The sequence below is a fragment of the Oncorhynchus clarkii genome, chromosome 29 (assembly GCF_045791955.1).
Source record: "Oncorhynchus clarkii lewisi isolate Uvic-CL-2024 chromosome 29, UVic_Ocla_1.0, whole genome shotgun sequence".
NCBI lineage: Eukaryota > Metazoa > Chordata > Actinopteri > Salmoniformes > Salmonidae > Oncorhynchus > Oncorhynchus clarkii.
Genome location: NC_092175.1, coordinates 7046125 through 7065711, shown reverse-complemented (window position 1 = coordinate 7065711; position 19587 = coordinate 7046125). Strand labels below are relative to the sequence as shown.

At 45.0% G+C, this 19587-nt stretch overlaps 1 pseudogene; it reads right to left on the bottom strand.

The window, feature by feature from the left end:
• Positions 1–6077: 6077 nt before the first annotated feature.
• LOC139387798 (uncharacterized protein C2orf42 homolog) lies at positions 6078–19274 on the bottom strand (annotated as a pseudogene).
• Positions 19275–19587: the final 313 nt, after the last annotated feature.

The following is a 19587-nucleotide window of genomic DNA, read 5'->3' as shown; positions in this document are numbered from 1 at the left end:
GCTGTAGTCCCTCTCCCTCTCCCTCTCTGGGAATGGTAATTGAAGCTGTAGTCCCTCTCCCTCTCCCTCTCCCTCTCTGGGAATGGTAATTGAAGCTGTAGTCGCTCCCCCTCTCCCTCTCCCTCTCTGGGAATGGTAATTGAAGCTGTAGTCCCTCTCCCTCTCCCTCTCCCTCTCTGGGAATGGTAATTTAAGCTGTAGTCCCTCCCCCTCTCCCTCTCCCTCTCTGGGAATGGTAATTGAAGCTGTAGTCCCTCTCCCTCTCCCTCTCTGGGAATGGTAATTGAAGCTGTAGTCGCTCCCCCTCTCCCTCTCCCTCTCTGGGAATGGTAATTGAAGCTGTAGTCCCTCTCCCTCTCCCTCTCCCTCTCTGGGAATGGTAATTGAAGCTGTAGTCCCTCCCCCTCTCCCTCTCCCTCTCTGGGAATGGTAATTGAAGCTGTAGTCGCTCCCCCTCTCCCTCTCCCTCTCTGGGAATGGTAATTGAAGCTGTAGTCGCTTCCCCTCTCTCTCTCCCTCTCTCCCTCTCTCCCCCTCTCTCTCTCCCTCCATCTCTGTCGGCCTCTTTCAAGCCCTCTCCTTCCTCCTCCTCCAACTTTCAAGCTTGCATTCATGCTCATGTCAAACAAGATGTCTCTCTTCTCTCCCATAGTTTATTTCTGTGTCTGTCAGTGTCACACACACACACTTAACACTCTACACTACAAAACAAAGGAATTGATTGTTGACTCCAGAGAGCATCAACGGGACTGTGCAGTTCCAAGTTCCTCGGCGTCCACATCACCGAGGACTCGACATGGACCAACAACACCTCCACTCTTGTCAAGAGGGCGCAAGAGGGTCTTTACTTCCTACGGCGACTGAAGAAATGTGTCACGCCGCCGCGGGTCCTCTCCAAATACTACCGCTGCACCATCGAGAGCGTCCTGACCGGTTGCATCCCGGCCTGGTGACGGAATTGCTCCGTCCACGACTGCAATGCCCTCCAGCAAGTGGTGAAGACGACCGCGCTCCCACCCTTCCGGGACATCGAAATGCACTCGAAATGGTGCTCGGAGGAAGACCCACAGCGTCATCAAGGAAACCAACACAACCCCGCCAAGAGCTGTTCTCTCCCTTTATCGTCGGGTAGACAGTATCAGAGCACGAGGACTGATAACAGGCTCAGAGACAGTTTCTGTCTGCAAGCCATCAGACTGCTGAACACTTGAACTGGACTGACCACCTGCTCTGACACTCCGCACCATAGCACACACGCACTCATGCACACACACACACAGATATACACTCATCCACACACGCACACGCACACATATAATATATTGAAACTTGTGGAAACACTTGTGGAGGTTGTCTCCTGGGGTCTGAGAGGGAGGACGAATAGGGCCATTGATGTTCTGACACCCACACACACCTCGGATACACTAATGTCCTCATCCTGTACTGGTACTAATTTGTCATGGGGTTCTCTAAGGAGCATTAGCTGATTTGGTTAGTTCATGTAAACGTCGATATTATTCTGTGACCGCGTGTGGTTGTAGTTTCTGTAGATGGGTCTTTCTAAAAAACGAAGGGGCCAATGTGTGACATCAGGTTCAACATTTCAAAATGGTTTGATATACATTTAAATATGGTTTTCTTGTAGCTTCACATGTGTAGTTACAGGAATAAAAGTATAGGTGGGCACAATGAGACCATAACCCCACCTAGCAACAACAAAACATCATTCAAAGTGTCACAAGAAGCAAGGACTTCACATGTTTGTTTGTCATGCCTAGGTGCCAGGTCTTTTTGTGCTTTAGTCAACATCTCTATTATTTGTAGCCACATTCCTGAAGAATGAAAAAGATAAACAACAGAATTTCTATATGTTTTAATAGTTGATACAATAATATAATACAATGTGTTCTGTTTTTCAAAACAATTGATAAATATTAATAACCAATAATTCAATCATTATAATCAGTCAACTATTCAAGCATTGTGTGTGTGTGTGTGTGTGTGTGTGTCTGAAAACTACCCATCAGATTCTTGCTTCCTCTGTCCTTGTTTCCTCCACTCCTTGCCTCTCCTTGAAAGTGCATTGTAGCCTGAGGGGAGGAACCTTCACTCCTCTCCCCCAATGTGCTTTGAGAGGGAGGTAAGGAATGGGGGAAACAAGGGGAGAATTTCAATTGCATTTCCTTGATTCCTCATGTCCTCAAATTTGATGATATTTACATACACAGCCCCGATTGGCTGATAGGATGGTTTAGAGCCCACCCCCTTACCCAGATGAACAGTCATTGGTCTATTATTAACAGATCACATTGTGATGTCATGAAGTTCCATCCCAACTGAACAGGCTGAAATTCCAGACATGTATCTCTTAAACAAAAAGAGTATTTTCATAATTTTCACAATTTGACTGTTATTTCGACCTCATAGTAGGGCCGGGACGATACCAGTTTTGAAACAAATCACTCAGCAAATTAAACTTCTTTAGGAAAACAGTTTGTTGGAAACAAACATCATGTTGTCCTCCAGAGTCACATTTATTTATTTTCCAAACTATTGCACATAGTATTGTACATACAGACGGTTTTAAAAGGACCAAAGAGTTTACAGTTTTGCCATGAAAAAACATTGCTATACTGATATCATCCCGGCCGTACCTCAGAGCCAGACTGACTGACTGCGCTACCATAATACCCATATCCTGTCCAGAAACCACCCCTAGCCCCTACTGCCCAGAGTCTAGACACTTGTGGAGATCTGAGAGGGATTGATGGGTGGTGAAAAGGTGAGAGCTTCATCTTACCCTCTGATTAGCTTGGTGGAATTTTGGTGGTATTGCTTACACCTGTCCAATCCTTTCAGATCTCCACAAGTGGCTAGCGGCTAGGGGTTGCTTCCGGACAGGACCCCACAATCCTCCAGGTGTCGGGTGGACCTACTTCACGACTCGAGCCATTGGTCGGATGTTTCATTCCATTGCTACACACACATGGATTTGCACAGGTGTAACCTGGACACACCCACAGCACCGTATCAGATGATCCGACAGTTCTGGGTCGCTGAAGACCTGCTGCTAACAGTCAAATGATATATTTACATGTCTACTACTCACACCCTTACTTCATTCCAGCGAGTTAGATGTGCAACCACTGACTAACTATAGCTAGGGGAATATCTCTAGTCTAGTTGTTTTGGCTGTATGACTATTGAATAGGATTGCCAATGGTTAGCTAGGTAGCTAGGATATATCAGTCAGTACAAGCTAAATCTTATGCAGAAATCTTGGCACTGTGACACGGTATGGGCAGCTATTGGTCAATGAATTAATAGATCATAGATTCATAGACTGGAGTTAGAAGGGTGAACTCCTACTTAGAAAGGACAGGAAGTGTTGGCTGTGCACTTTACCAACGACAGGCATTCCACATTTAACCCCACCCACATGTGAAAATCCAAATATCAAGGTTTAAAAAAAAAAATTACATGCAAAAAGGAAAAACAAACAATTTTTTATTTGTTCTATTTCTATAAAAAAAATATATTTAAAAAACAAGCCATTTTCACATTCCCGATTGCTCCATTTCTACTAAAAACGTACACGGACCATAATCTTACCTCAGGAATCGTGACATAATGGTTGTCCACTACATAGGCTAATTATCTTGACCTCTGTAACATAGACAATTCTCCAGATCCACATGAATTCCCGCACGTTGCTCAATCGCATGCAGCTTCACACCAGCTCTTTATGACAGTCGTTCAGAGAAACCTTTCCCGAATCAGCTGATGTTGCACGATCATTTCCCCACATAACTAAACATCAAATGCACATCAAACAAGCACTATGCATAATTATTGGAGAACCTCGTCGACGACAGTGTCAACCTTTGTTGGATTCGTCTTGTTAAAGTTACTCTTTCTGTTAGAAGCATGCGATTTCGCAATCACGTACATTATTTTGGATATGTGTGCCCATGAAAACCGTTCTCACACCGTAACATAGGGAGATACGAAATATTAGGAGGTTCCACTACACTTACAGGAGATCTCCATACAAAAAAAAGCAATATCCAGGAGTTTCATAGGATCAAGTTCAATGTGTAATTCAACTGTTAAATGCTTAGCTAGTATATGACATAACTGACTGACTGAACTGACTCCTAGCACGAGAAAGGGTTTTAGACATAGGTTTGAATTATAAATGATATTGAATGCATCCATGTTCGCCCTTTATATCTTAATGGGGTCACCTGAAGAAGAAAAAAAGGCTCATTATTAATGACGACTTTGTAACAGTCCAAACAAACAGTTGTCCACTAAAATAAATGTTCAGTGGTACCCTAGTTTATATACAGAACAAAAATATAAAACACAAAAATGTCAAAGATTTTACTTAGTTACAGCTCATATAAGGAAACCAGTCAATTGAAATACATTTATTAGGCCTTAATCTATGGATTTCACTTGACTGGGCAAGGGCGCAGCAATGGGTGGGCCTGGGAGGGCATAGGCCCACCCACGCGGGAGCCAGGCCCAGGCAATCAGAATGAGTTTTACCCCACAAACGGGCTTCAATACAGACAGAAATACTCCTCGGACGATCAATCCCGGAAGTGAAGAAGCCGGATATGGAGGTCCCCGGGTGGCGTGGTCTGCGGGTTGTGAGGCCAGCTGGACGTACTGCCAAAATCTCTAAAAAGAGGGTGGAGGCAGCTCCTGGTAGATCAATTAACATTGAATTCTCTGGCAACAACTCTGGTGGAAACTCCTGCTGTTAGCATGCCAATTGCACGATCCCTCAAAACTTGTAGTATAGTATGTATATGACATATAGTATGTGGCATTGTGTTGTGGGACAAAACTGCACATTTTAGAATGACTTTTTATTGTCCCCAGAACAAGGTGCACCTGTGTAATGATCATGTTGTTTAATCAGCTTCTTGACATGCTATACTTCACAGGTGGATGGATTACAGATTTGTGTGCAACATTTGAGAGAAATACGTTTTTTGTGCTTATGGAACATTTCTGGGATCTTTTATTTCAGGTCATGAAACATGGGACCAACACTTTACATGTTGTGTTTATATTTTTGTTCAGTGTAGAAAGACCAAGATATGGCAATATCCTGAGTACGAGAGTGGGTAATTAAAGTGAGCTGTCTGTGCTTCAGGGGATGGAGCCATGGCTAAATAGTGGACAATTACATTTCTATAAAGCTAAATCTAATTCCTCTCCGCTGTAAACCTAATTTCTCTCCTATGTAGCCACGAGTCTAGTTTGTGGAACACTGGAGTGAAACTGTTAGCTAATGTCGCCACCTGGTGGACGAAAACTGTAACCTCAACACTTTGGCTGAAAAACAAGCAACATCTAGGATACAATCCTATTTCATTTTAACAGCAAAAGAAGTGATCTAGAGAAGGGGAGGGAGGAGTGGTATGGAACAGAAATAGCAGTAACAGACTTGGTTCTCAAATTCCATTTTTTTGTAAGTACGGGCAACAATCGTAAATATCATATTTGACATTGAATCACGTCAATGTAAAAGGGTGAGCTACACATCAGACAATTCTTATTACACTGCTTCGTAAACACATGCACGCACGCACACAGACACACGCGGTAATCAGATGTCAATCATTTACAACCCTTCAGACACAAATAAGCCTCAAATACATGTTGATTTATCCCAATGATTTGATATGGCATTCAGATTCTATAGTTCTATACAGAGTGAGCTGCAATCAACCAGTAGCTAATGTTATCAAGCACCTGCGATTTGATACACAGAAGTCGCGTAATAGCGTACATAAACACAAATCCATGGTAGCTGCATTGGAAGGGACATAGAGTAACATGGGGGAAGATTGAACAAACACGGATATAAAAATGTAAAAAATAACATTTTTGGCCATCAGCAGCAGTCCGTTCCCCAACACTCATTCACTCTCCCTCATCTCTCTTTCCTTCTCTCTAAACTGTTTCCCCCTCATCTCTCTATACTTCCCTAAAAACAGTCCCGAGACTTCCATACTTCCAGAACTTTTAACTAACAGATCCTCCAGTGTGATATCTCGAGGGACAGTTAACTGCATTGTTTCTACAGTCGGTTTGGGTTGGGAGGAGTCTTATGATGATGATGACTCTCTGCCCCCCCACCCCTCTGGTGTGTCCTGGCATTCCGCCGCAGTATTCCGTCTGTCTTCGCGGGCTGGCGGGCGGGACCTCTTCCGTGCAGGTGCCCATACTGGAAGAGAATGCGGAGCTCTCCGACGCGACAGCGAGGCAGGATGTCTGGGATCCACTCACAATGTTAGTGGGGTCCTTCTGATCCTCTGTACATGTACACAGTCCTGTGGCAAGAAAACAGTTCATACACTGTATGACATCACACACTCACTAGTCCAGCTCACACATACATCAGACACTACACACTCACACATACATCAGACACCAGGGTTACCCAACTGGCGACCCATGGGTCAAATTTGTTTTAGTGGAGGGGGGGGGGGGCACTCACTCACTCCAACTTTGAGGAAGGTGCGTAGCTCCAGGGGTGGAATGGCCTGGGATCTGTCTTTGCAGCAGTAGCCCTCAGTTGAGTCCAGAGTGGGGAGTTCGGGACGGCGGAAGGGAGAATGAGAACCATCAATGTTCACAAAACTCTGGAGGAGGACAGAGAAAGAGAGGGATACATGATGAGATAGAGTGAACGTCACAAAGGAAGGGATTGAAACCAAAAAAATGATCAAATCAACAACAAAAAATGTCACATGCGCCAAATACAACAGGTGTAGGTAGACCTTACCGTCAAATGCTTACTGACAAGCCCTTAATTAACCAACAACGCAGTTTTAAGAAGATATAGATCAAATAATATTTACCAAATCAAATAAAAGCAAAAAAAAGATACAAATGTGTACATATAATAAAACATGTATTAAAAAACTAACAATAAAATAACAAATGAGGCTATATACAGTGGGTACCGAGTCAACGTGCGGGGTACAGGTTAGTCCAGGACATTTGTAGAGTAAAGTGACTATGCATCGATAATAAACAGTGAGTAGCAGCAGTGTCAAAACAAAGGGGGGTGGCCATTTGTCAATGCAATTAGTCTGGGTGGTCATTTGTCAATGCAATTAGTCTGGGTGGTCATTTGTCAATGCAAATAGTCTGGGTGGTCATTTGTCAATGCAAATAGTCTGGGTGGTCATTTGTCAATGCAAATAGTCTGGGTGGTCATTTGTCAATGCAATTAGTCTGGGTGGCCATTTGTCAATGCAAATAGTCTGGGTGGTCATTTGTCAATGCAATTAGTCTGGGTGGTCATTTGTCAATGCAATTAGTCTGGGTGGTCATTTGTCAATGCAAATAGTCTGGGTGGTCATTTGTCAATGCAATTAGTCTGGGTGGTCATTTGTCAATGCAATTAGTCTGGGTGGTCATTTGTCAATGCAAATAGTCTGGGTGGTCATTTGTCAATGCAATTAGTCTGGGTGGTCATTTGTCAATGCAAATAGTCTGGGTGGTCATTTGTCAATGCAATTAGTCTGGGTGGTCATTTGTCAATGCAATTAGTCTGGGTGGTCATTTGTCAATGCAAATAGTCTGGGTGGTCATTTGTCAATGCAATTAGTCTGGGTGGTCATTTGTCAATGCAATTAGTCTGGGTGGTCATTTGTCAATGCAATTAGTCTGGGTGGTCATTTGTCAATGCAATTAGTCTGGGTGGTCATTTGTCAATGCAATTAGTCTGGGTGGTCATTTGTCAATGCAAATAGTCTGGGTGGTCATTTGTCAATGCAATTAGTCTGGGTGGCCATTTGTCAATGCAATTAGTCTGGGTGGTCATTTGTCAATGCAAATAGTCTGGGTGGCCATTTGTCAATGCAATTAGTCTGGGTGGCCATTTGTCAATGCAATTAGTCTGGGTGGTCATTTGTCAATGCAATTAGTCTGGGTGGTCATTTGTCAATGCAATTAGTCTGGGTGGTCATTTGTCAATGCAATTAGTCTGGGTGGTCATTTGTCAATGCAAATAGTCTGGGTGGTCATTTGTCAATGCAATTAGTCTGGGTGGTCATTTGTCAATGCAATTAGTCTGGGTGGTCATTTGTCAATGCAATTAGTCTGGGTGGTCATTTGTCAATGCAAATAGTCTGGGTGGTCATTTGTCAATACAATTAGTCTGGGTGGTCATTTGTCAATGCAAATAGTCTGGGTGGTCATTTGTCAATGCAATTAGTCTGGGTGGCCATTTGTCAATGCAATTAGTCTGGGTGGTCATTTGTCAATGCAAATAGTCTGGGTGGCCATTTGTCAATGCAATTAGTCTGGGTGGCCATTTGTCAATGCAATTAGTCTGGGTGGCCATTTGTCAATGCAAATAGTCTGGGTGGTCATTTGTCAATGCAATTAGTCTGGGTGGTCATTTGTCAATGCAAATAGTCTGGGTGGTCATTTGTCAATGCAATTAGTCTGGGTGGCCATTTGTCAATGCAATTAGTCTGGGTGGTCATTTGTCAATGCAAATAGTCTGGGTGGCCATTTGTCAATGCAATTAGTCTGGGTGGCCATTTGTCAATGCAATTAGTCTGGGTGGCCATTTGTCAATGCAAATAGTCTGGGTGGCCATTTGTCAATGCAATTAGTCTGGGTGGTCATTTGTCAATGCAAATAGTCTGGGTGGTCATTTGTCAATGCAAATAGTCTGGGTGGTCATTTGTCAATGCAATTAGTCTGGGTGGCCATTTGTCAATGCAAATAGTCTGGGTGGCCATTTGTCAATGCAATTAGTCTGGGTGGTCATTTGTCAATGCAAATAGTCTGGGTGGTCATTTGTCAATGCAATTAGTCTGGGTGGTCATTTGTCAATGCAATTAGTCTGGGTGGTCATTTGTCAATGCAAATAGTCTGGGTGGTCATTTGTCAATGCAATTAGTCTGGGTGGTCATTTGTCAATGCAAATAGTCTGGGTGGTCATTTGTCAATGCAAATAGTCTGGGTGGTCATTTGTCAATGCAAATAGTCTGGGTGGTCATTTGTCAATGCAATTAGTCTGGGTGGTCATTTGTCAATGCAATTAGTCTGGGTGGTCATTTGTCAATGCAATTAGTCTGGGTGGTCATTTGTCAATGCAAATAGTCTGGGTGGTCATTTGTCAATGCAATTAGTCTGGGTGGTCATTTGTCAATGCAAATAGTCTGGGTGGTCATTTGTCAATGCAAATAGTCTGGGTGGTCATTTGTCAATGCAAATAGTCTGGGTGGTCATTTGTCAATGCAATTAGTCTGGGTGGTCATTTGTCAATGCAAATAGTCTGGGTGGTCATTTGTCAATGCAATTAGTCTGGGTGGTCATTTGTCAATGCAAATAGTCTGGCTGGCCATTTGTCAATGCAATTAGTCTGGGTGGTCATTTGTCAATGCAATTAGTCTGGGTGGTCATTTGTCAATGCAAATAGTCTGGGTGGCCATTTGTCAATGCAAATAGTCTGGGTGGCCATTTGTCAATGCAAATAGTCTGGGTGGTCATTTGTCAATGCAATTAGTCTGGGTGGTCATTTGTCAATGCAATTAGTCTGGGTGGTCATTTGTCAATGCAAATAGTCTGGGTGGCCATTTGTCAATGCAAATAGTCTGGGTGGCCATTTGTCAATGCAAATAGTCTGGGTGGTCATTTGTCAATGCAAATAGTCTGGGTGGTAATTTGTCAATGCAAATAGTCTGGGTGGCCATTTGTCAATGCAATTAGTCTGGGTGGTCATTTGTCAATGCAAATAGTCTGGGTGGTCATTTGTCAATGCAAATAGTCTGGGTGGTCATTTGTCAATGCAAATAGTCTGGGTGGCCATTTGTCAATGCAAATAGTCTGGGTGGCCATTTGTCAATGCAAATAGTCTGGGTGGTCATTTGTCAATGCAATTAGTCTGGGTGGTCATTTGTCAATGCAATTAGTCTGGGTGGTCATTTGTCAATGCAATTAGTCTGGGTGGTCATTTGTCAATGCAAATAGTCTGGGTGGTCATTTGTCAATGCAAATAGTCTGGGTGGTCATTTGTCAATGCAAATAGTCTGGGTGGCCATTTGTCAATGCAAATAGTCTGGGTGGTCATTTGTCAATGCAAATAGTCTGGGTGGTCATTTGTCAATGCAAATAGTCTGGGTGGTCATTTGTCAATGCAATTAGTCTGGGTGGTCATTTGTCAATGCAATTAGTCTGGGTGGTCATTTGTCAATGCAATTAGTCTGGGTGGTCATTTGTCAATGCAAATAGTCTGGGTGGTCATTTGTCAATGCAATTAGTCTGGGTGGTCATTTGTCAATGCAAATAGTCTGGGTGGTCATTTGTCAATGCAATTAGTCTGGGTGGCCATTTGTCAATGCAATTAGTCTGGGTGGTCATTTGTCAATGCAAATAGTCTGGGTGGCCATTTGTCAATGCAATTAGTCTGGGTGGCCATTTGTCAATGCAATTAGTCTGGGTGGTCATTTGTCAATGCAATTAGTCTGGGTGGTCATTTGTCAATGCAATTAGTCTGGGTGGTCATTTGTCAATGCAATTAGTCTGGGTGGTCATTTGTCAATGCAAATAGTCTGGGTGGTCATTTGTCAATGCAATTAGTCTGGGTGGTCATTTGTCAATGCAATTAGTCTGGGTGGCCATTTGTCAATGCAATTAGTCTGGGTGGTCATTTGTCAATGCAAATAGTCTGGGTGGCCATTTGTCAATGCAATTAGTCTGGGTGGCCATTTGTCAATGCAATTAGTCTGGGTGGCCATTTGTCAATGCAAATAGTCTGGGTGGTCATTTGTCAATGCAATTAGTCTGGGTGGTCATTTGTCAATGCAAATAGTCTGGGTGGTCATTTGTCAATGCAATTAGTCTGGGTGGCCATTTGTCAATGCAATTAGTCTGGGTGGTCATTTGTCAATGCAAATAGTCTGGGTGGCCATTTGTCAATGCAATTAGTCTGGGTGGCCATTTGTCAATGCAATTAGTCTGGGTGGCCATTTGTCAATGCAAATAGTCTGGGTGGCCATTTGTCAATGCAATTAGTCTGGGTGGTCATTTGTCAATGCAAATAGTCTGGGTGGTCATTTGTCAATGCAAATAGTCTGGGTGGTCATTTGTCAATGCAATTAGTCTGGGTGGCCATTTGTCAATGCAAATAGTCTGGGTGGCCATTTGTCAATGCAATTAGTCTGGGTGGTCATTTGTCAATGCAAATAGTCTGGGTGGTCATTTGTCAATGCAATTAGTCTGGGTGGTCATTTGTCAATGCAATTAGTCTGGGTGGTCATTTGTCAATGCAAATAGTCTGGGTGGTCATTTGTCAATGCAATTAGTCTGGGTGGTCATTTGTCAATGCAAATAGTCTGGGTGGTCATTTGTCAATGCAAATAGTCTGGGTGGTCATTTGTCAATGCAATTAGTCTGGGTGGTCATTTGTCAATGCAATTAGTCTGGGTGGTCATTTGTCAATGCAAATAGTCTGGGTGGTCATTTGTCAATGCAAATAGTCTGGGTGGTCATTTGTCAATGCAAATAGTCTGGGTGGTCATTTGTCAATGCAATTAGTCTGGGTGGTCATTTGTCAATGCAAATAGTCTGGCTGGCCATTTGTCAATGCAATTAGTCTGGGTGGTCATTTGTCAATGCAATTAGTCTGGGTGGTCATTTGTCAATGCAAATAGTCTGGGTGGCCATTTGTCAATGCAAATAGTCTGGGTGGCCATTTGTCAATGCAATTAGTCTGGGTGGTCATTTGTCAATGCAATTAGTCTGGGTGGTCATTTGTCAATGCAAATAGTCTGGGTGGTCATTTGTCAATGCAAATAGTCTGGGTGGCCATTTGTCAATGCAAATAGTCTGGGTGGTCATTTGTCAATGCAAATAGTCTGGGTGGTAATTTGTCAATGCAAATAGTCTGGGTGGCCATTTGTCAATGCAATTAGTCTGGGTGGTCATTTGTCAATGCAAATAGTCTGGGTGGTCATTTGTCAATGCAAATAGTCTGGGTGGCCATTTGTCAATGCAAATAGTCTGGGTGGTCATTTGTCAATGCAATTAGTCTGGGTGGTCATTTGTCAATGCAATTAGTCTGGGTGGTCATTTGTCAATGCAATTAGTCTGGGTGGTCATTTGTCAATGCAAATAGTCTGGGTGGTCATTTGTCAATGCAAATAGTCTGGGTGGCCATTTGTCAATGCAAATAGTCTGGGTGGTCATTTGTCAATGCAAATAGTCTGGGTGGTCATTTGTCAATGCAAATAGTCTGGGTGGCCATTTGTCAATGCAAATAGTCTGGGTGGCCATTTGTCAATGCAAATAGTCTGGGTGGTCATTTGTCAATGCAAATAGTCTGGGTGGTCATTTGTCAATGCAAATAGTCTGGGTGGTCATTTGTCAATGCAAATAGTCTGGGTGGTCATTTGTCAATGCAAATAGTCTGGGTGGCCATTTGTCAATGCAAATAGTCTGGGTGGTCATTTGTCAATGCAAATAGTCTGGGTGGTCATTTGTCAATGCAAATAGTCTGGGTGGCCATTTGTCAATGCAAATAGTCTGGGTGGCCATTTGTCAATGCAAATAGTCTGGGTGGTCATTTGTCAATGCAAATAGTCTGGGTGGTCATTTGTCAATGCAAATAGTCTGGGTGGCCATTTGTCAATGCAAATAGTCTGGGTGGCCATTTGTCAATGCAAATAGTCTGGGTGGTCATTTGTCAATGCAAATAGTCTGGGTGGTCATTTGTCAATGCAAATAGTCTGGGTGGCCATTTGTCAATGCAAATAGTCTGGGTGGCCATTTGTCAATGCAAATAGTCTGGGTGGTCATTTGTCAATGCAAATAGTCTGGGTGGTCATTTGTCAATGCAAATAGTCTGGGTGGCCATTTGTCAATGCAAATAGTCTGGGTGGTCATTTGTCAATGCAAATAGTCTGGGTGGTCATTTGTCAATGCAAATAGTCTGGGTGGTCATTTGTCAATGCAAATAGTCTGGGTGGTCATTTGTCAATGCAATTAGTCTGGGTGGTCATTTGTCAATGCAATTAGTCTGGGTGGTCATTTGTCAATGCAAATAGTCTGGGTGGTCATTTGTCAATGCAAATAGTCTGGGTGGCCATTTGTCAATGCAAATAGTCTGGGTGGTCATTTGTCAATGCAAATAGTCTGGGTGGTCATTTGTCAATGCAATTAGTCTGGGTGGTCATTTGTCAATGCAAATAGTCTGGGTGGTCATTTGTCAATGCAAATAGTCTGGGTGGTCATTTGTCAATGCAAATAGTCTGGGTGGTCATTTGTCAATGCAAATAGTCTGGGTGGTCATTTGTCAATGCAATTAGTCTGGGTGGTCATTTGTCAATGCAATTAGTCTGGGTGGTCATTTGTCAATGCAATTAGTCTGGGTGGTCATTTGTCAATGCAATTAGTCTGGGTGGCCATTTGTCAATGCAAATAGTCTGGGTGGCCATTTGTCAATGCAAATAGTCTGGGTGGTCATTTGTCAATGCAAATAGTCTGGGTGGTCATTTGTCAATGCAATTAGTCTGGGTGGTCATTTGTCAATGCAATTGATTAATTGTTCAGCAGTCTTATGGCTTGGGGTTAGAAGCTGTTAAGGAGCCTTTTGGACCTAGACTTGGAGCTCCAGTACCGCTTGCCGTGCGGAAGCAGAGAGAACAGTCTATGACTTGGGTGACTGGAATCTTTGACAATTTTTTGGGCCTTCCTCTGACACCGCTTGGTATACACAGTGCATTCGAAAAGTATTCAGGCCCCTTGACTTTTTCCACATTTTGTTACATTACAGCCTTATCTAAAATTGATTTTTAAAAAAAAGTTCCCCTCATTAATCTACACACAATACCCCATAATGGCAAAGCAAAAACAGGTTTAGACATTTTTGCACATTTATTTAATATAAAACTGAAATGTCAAATTTACATAAGTAGTCAGACCCTTTACTCAGGACTAATTTGAAGCACCTTTGACAGCGATTACAGCATCGAGTCTTCTTGGGTATGATGCTACAAGCAGTTTATCCCATTTTTCTCTGCAGATCCTCTCAAGCTCTGTCAGGTTAGATGGGGAGCTTTGCTGCACAGCTATTTTCAAGTCTCTCCAGAGATGTTCAATCGAGTTCAATGTCTGGGCCACTCAAGGACATTCAGTAACTTGTCCAGAAGCAACTCCTGCCTTGTCTTGACTGTGTGCTTAGGGTTGTTGTCCTGTTGGAAGGTGAACCTTCACCCCAGTCTGAGGTCCTGAGCGCTCTGGAGCAGGTTTTCATCAAGGATCTCTCTGTACTTTTCTCTGTTCATATTTGCCTCGATCCTGACTAGTCTCCCAGTCCCTGCCGCTGAAAAACATCCCCACAGCATGATGCTTCACTGTAGGGATGGTGCCAGGTTTCCTCCAGATGTGACTCTTGGCATTCAGGCCAAAGAGTTTAATCTTGGTTTCATCAGACCAGATAGTCTTTAGGTGCCTTCCGGCAAACTCCAAACGGGCTTTCATGTGCCTTTTACTGAGGAGTGGCTTCCGTCTGGCCACTATCATAAAGGCCTGATTGGTGGAGTGCTGCAGAGATGGTTGTCCTTCTGGAAGGTTCTACCATCTCCACAGAGGAACTCTGGAGCCCTGTCAGAGTGACCATCAGGTTATTGGTCACCTCCCTGACCAAGGTCCTTCTCCCCCGATTGCTCAGTTTGGCTGGGCGGCCAGCTCTAGGAAGAGTCTTGGTGGTTCCAAACTTCTTCCATTTAAGAATGACGGAGGCCACTGTGTTCTTGGGGAGCTTCAATTGCTGCAGAAACGTTTTGGTACACTCCCCCCAGATCTGTGCCTCGACACAATCCTGTCCTTCGACCTCATGGCTTGGTTTTTTGCTCTTACGTGCACTGTCAACTGTGGGACCTTTATATAGACAGGTGTGTGCCTTACCAAACCATGTGCATTCAATTTAATGTACAACAGGTGGACAGGTGGACTCCAATCAAGTTGTAGAAACATCTCAAGGATGATCAATGGAAACAGGATTCAACAGAGCTCAATTTTGAGTCTCATAGCAAAGGGTTTGAATACTTATTTACATTTAGGTAATGCTGTTTTATTTTTTGTTATAAATTTGCCAAAAGTTCTAAAAACACATTTTTGCTTTGTTATTATGGGGTATTGTGTGTAGATTGCTGAGGATATTAATTGACTTAATCCATTATAGAATAAGGCTGTAACGTAACAAAATGTGGAAAACGTCAAGGGGTCTGAATACTTTTGGAAGGCATTATATGGTCCAGGGATGTACTGGGCCGTACGCACTACCCTCTGTACTGCCTTACGGTCGGATGCCGAGCCACTGCCATAGCAGATGGTGATGCAACCAGTCCGGATGCTCCCGGTGCTGCAGCTGTAGAACTTTCTGCGGATCTGGGGACCCGTGCCAAATCTTTTCAGACTCCTGAGGGGGGGGGGGGGGGACATTTTTCTGACTTTCCTGGTGTGTTTGGACCATGATCGTTTGTTGGTGATGTGGACACCAAGAAACTGGAAACTCTCGACACGCTCCACTACGGCCCCGTCGATGTGAATGGGGCCCTCCTTTTCCTGTAGTTCATGATCAGCTCCTTTGTCTTTCTCAAGTTGAGGGAGAGGTTGTTGTCCTGGCACCACATTGCCAGGTCTCTGACCGCCTCCCTATAGGCTGTCTCATCATTGTCAGTGATCAGACCTACCACCATTGTGTGGTCAGCAAACTTAATGGTGGTGTTGGAGTCGTGCTTGACCACCCAGTCTTGGGTGAACAGGGAGTACAGCAGGGGACTGAGCATGCACACCTGTGGGGCCCTTGTGTTGCGGATTAGCGTGGCAGATGTGTTTTTGCCTACCCTTACCACCTGGGGGCCAGGATCCAGTTGCAGAGGGAGGTGTTTAGTCCCAGGTCCTTAGCTTAGTGATGAGCATTGAGGGCACTATGGTGTTGAACGCTGAGCTGTAGTCAATGAACAGTATTTTTGTCCAGGTGGGAAAGGGCAGTGTGTAGTGCGATTGAGATTGCGTCATCTGTGGATCTGTTGGTGCAGTATGTGAATTGGAGTGGATCTAGGGTTCCTGGGATGATGGTGTTGATGTGAGCCATGACCAGCCTTTCAAAGCACTTCATGGATACCGACGTGAGTGCTACGGGGTGGTAGTTATTTAGGCAGGTTACCTTCGCTTCCTTGGGAACAGTCCAAGAAAAGCTCTTCCACACACTGACATAAGAAGTTTGAGAACTTTGTAAGTAGACCTTTCACATTTTAGCGGGCGCTCTGACCCAGAGAGACTTTTGCACATTGGTAGATCTTTCTTTTTCACCTAGTCAGCTCTGGGATTCAACACGCTTAACCGCTAGGCTACATGACTCTGGGGTGTCAAAGATACATTTGACCTGCATCAGGTTGGTGATGTGCAAGGTGTACTTTGGGGAGGCAGATCATCATTCCTCACAAACGCTCACCAATGAAAACAAAAATCTGTTTTTACCTTGTAACTTAACCTAAAAGTTAACGATCGCATTTGATTGGCTCTGAGTAGAAATGGCATTTCCATGTCTTGTCTGTGCCTCTTTCCCTAACGGGTTGGGCAAAGACTTAGTAGTCTACGCTGAGTCATTTAAAAAAATCTTATGCTAGCTAGTTTGTTACAAGTCGGTAAAAATATTTTATTGGTTTGATAGGTGGCAATGCTTCAACTAGCTTCCATCTAGACTAGACCGTATTTTTGGAATAGGCTCAGTTGTGGAGTTGTAGTTGTGTTAGGTTTGGGTTAGGGTTGTGGTTCTGGTTAAGGTTGACCTGAGGTAGCGTTGGGCAGCCGTCTCTTCTCGGATCCCAGGGACAGACGGTGCTGCAGGGAGCTGAACACCTGGGGAACATGGAACACCAGAGCCTCCAGCTTACCTGGAGCCAACAACATCTGCATCGTCATCATCAATTATACAAACAGAGGGGCGGAGGGCTGTGTGTGTGTGTGTTACTGTCAAACTAGTAATGCACGGTCTGGTGGATGCTCTCTGTAACGCTGCCTAGCCACTGCTGGAAGCCCAGGGTCACCAGGCTCTCAACCACAGGCTGGCTGCTCCCTGACACACACACACACACACTTAAAGATATAGAGTAATATAATAAAATGTTTTAATGCTCAAGAAGCAGTGAGAAAGGTAGTGAGAGACAGAGAGGAAGACAGATGGACAGGACATGGACAGCGGGTGAGAGACAGAGAGAAAGACAGATGGACAGGACAGGGACAGCAGCTGAGAGACAGAGAGAAAGACAGATGGACAGGAACAGCGGGTGAGAGACAGAGAGAAAGACAGGTGGACAGGGACAGCGGGTGAGAGACAGAGAGAAAGACAGGTGGACAGGGACAGCGGGTGAGAGACAGAGAGAAAGACAGGTGGACAGGGACAGCGGCTGAGAGACAGAGAGAAAGACAGATGGACAGGAACAGCGGGTGAGAGACAGAGAGAAAGACAGGTGGACAGGGACAGCGGGTGAGAGACAGAGAGAAAGACAGGTGGACAGGGACAGCGGGTGAGAGACAGAGAAAGACAGATGGACAGGGACAGCGGGTGAGAGACAGAGAGAAAGACAGATGGACAGGGACAGCGGGTGAGAGACAGAGAGAAAGACAGATGGACAGGGACAGAGAGAAAGAAAGATGGACAGGGACAGAGAGAAAGACAGGTGGACAGGGACAGCGGGTGAGAGACAGAGAGAAAGACAGATGGACAGGAACAGCAGGTGAGAGACAGAGAGAAAGACAGGTGGACAGGGACAGAGAAAGACAGATGGACAGGGACAGCGGGTGAGAGACAGAGAGAAAGACAGATGAACAGGGACAGCGGGTGAGAGACAGAGAGAATAACCGATGGACAGGGACAGCGGGTGAGAGAGAGAGAAAGACAGGTGGACAGGGACAGAGAGAAAGACAGATGGACAGGGACAGCGGGTGAGAGACAGAGAAAGACAGGTGGACAGGGACAGCGGATGAGAGAGAGAGAAAGACAGGTGGACAGGGACAGCGGGTGAGAGACAGAGAAAGACAGATGGACAGGGACAGCGGGTGAGAGACAGAGGAAGACAGATGGACCGGGAAGTGGGTGAGGGACAGGGACAGGACAGGGACAGTGGGTGAGAGAGAGAGAAAGACAGATGGACAAGACAGTGGGTGAGAGACAGAGAGAAAGACAGTAGTGAGACAGGCAGGCAGCACCTGGCTCCTTGAGTCCAGTAGAAACAGGAGGATCAGGACTCTTCTGACCCCCACTCCTACCCCTACAGGACATACAGCTGGGGATGGAGGGAGGAGAGGGGACAGGGAGGAAGAAAGGAGATACAGAGAGGAGTAGATGAAAGAGAGTCACAAAGAAGAGGACAGATTGAGAGAGAAAAAACTGCTCAGGCGGCTCTCAAAAGAACATACAGGTCCTATCTCGATGATGAGGCATTCTCCCTTCTATTTGATGAACGGTATGACTGGCAGGGCAGCTCATCAATGACGGGCTCTTCCAGGCGGAGTCTCTTAGTTTTGTGAGCGGTGATTGGTTCAGGCAGCTGAGATGGGTTGGAGACACAAAGAACTGCACAGTCAGCATTCCATTGTACACCTACAGTACAAATGACAGGGAGGCATTTCAATCCCTTACATACACTGCATTGCACACACACCATAGGACGTATTACACAAAGTGCAATCACACACACACACAAAATATCCCGCTCCTAGGCACCATTGGAGCTGTAGTTGAGGAAACCTGTGAACTCTTGTGGCCAGTTACTCATCATTGGCGAAGGCACAGACATAGAAGTGGAGGCGGAGGTATGGAGCTGCAGGACCAGGCCGAGAGGTGGAGTCGGGTAAGACACCTGAGAACCCCCCCCCCTCTCTGCACAGCCCCCTCTGCCTCTCCCCCCCAGCACCTGGTCAGGTGCTGCAGCCCCAGAGGACGACGTGCTCTACTGTTACATTTCAAAAGCAGATGATTTTTAGTCCACCCTCTGGACCAGGGGTCCGGGGACTCAGTAGCCAGCCTCCAGAATTAAACTATTCAAAAGGGAGAGGGGTGGTCTGCGCATGGCACTCCCATGGCTTGCTTCACGTGGACACAGGGAGTGACGGAACTGGAAACCTATTTGGAGAGGGTGTTGGTCAGAACAGCGGCCCCGGCCTGTCCTTCTACCCTGGGCGTGGCGACAGGTGGGCAAGACGAGATCCTGGAGGTCCATTGTCGTGCCAGTCCTCCGCCGCCATCGCCTCACATTTCAGCATGGTAATGCACGGCCCCATGTCTCAAGGATCCGTACACAATTCCTGGAAAGCTGAAAATGGACCAGTTCTTCCAAGGCTTGCATACTCACCAGACATGTCACCTGTTGATCATGTTTGGGATGCTCAGGATTTCCGTGTACGACAGCGTGTTTCAGTTCCCGCCAACATCCAGCAACTTCACAAGGCCATTATAGTGGGAGAACAGTCCACAATCAACAGCCCGATCAGCTCTATGCGAAGGAGATGTCACACTGCATAAGGCAAATACTG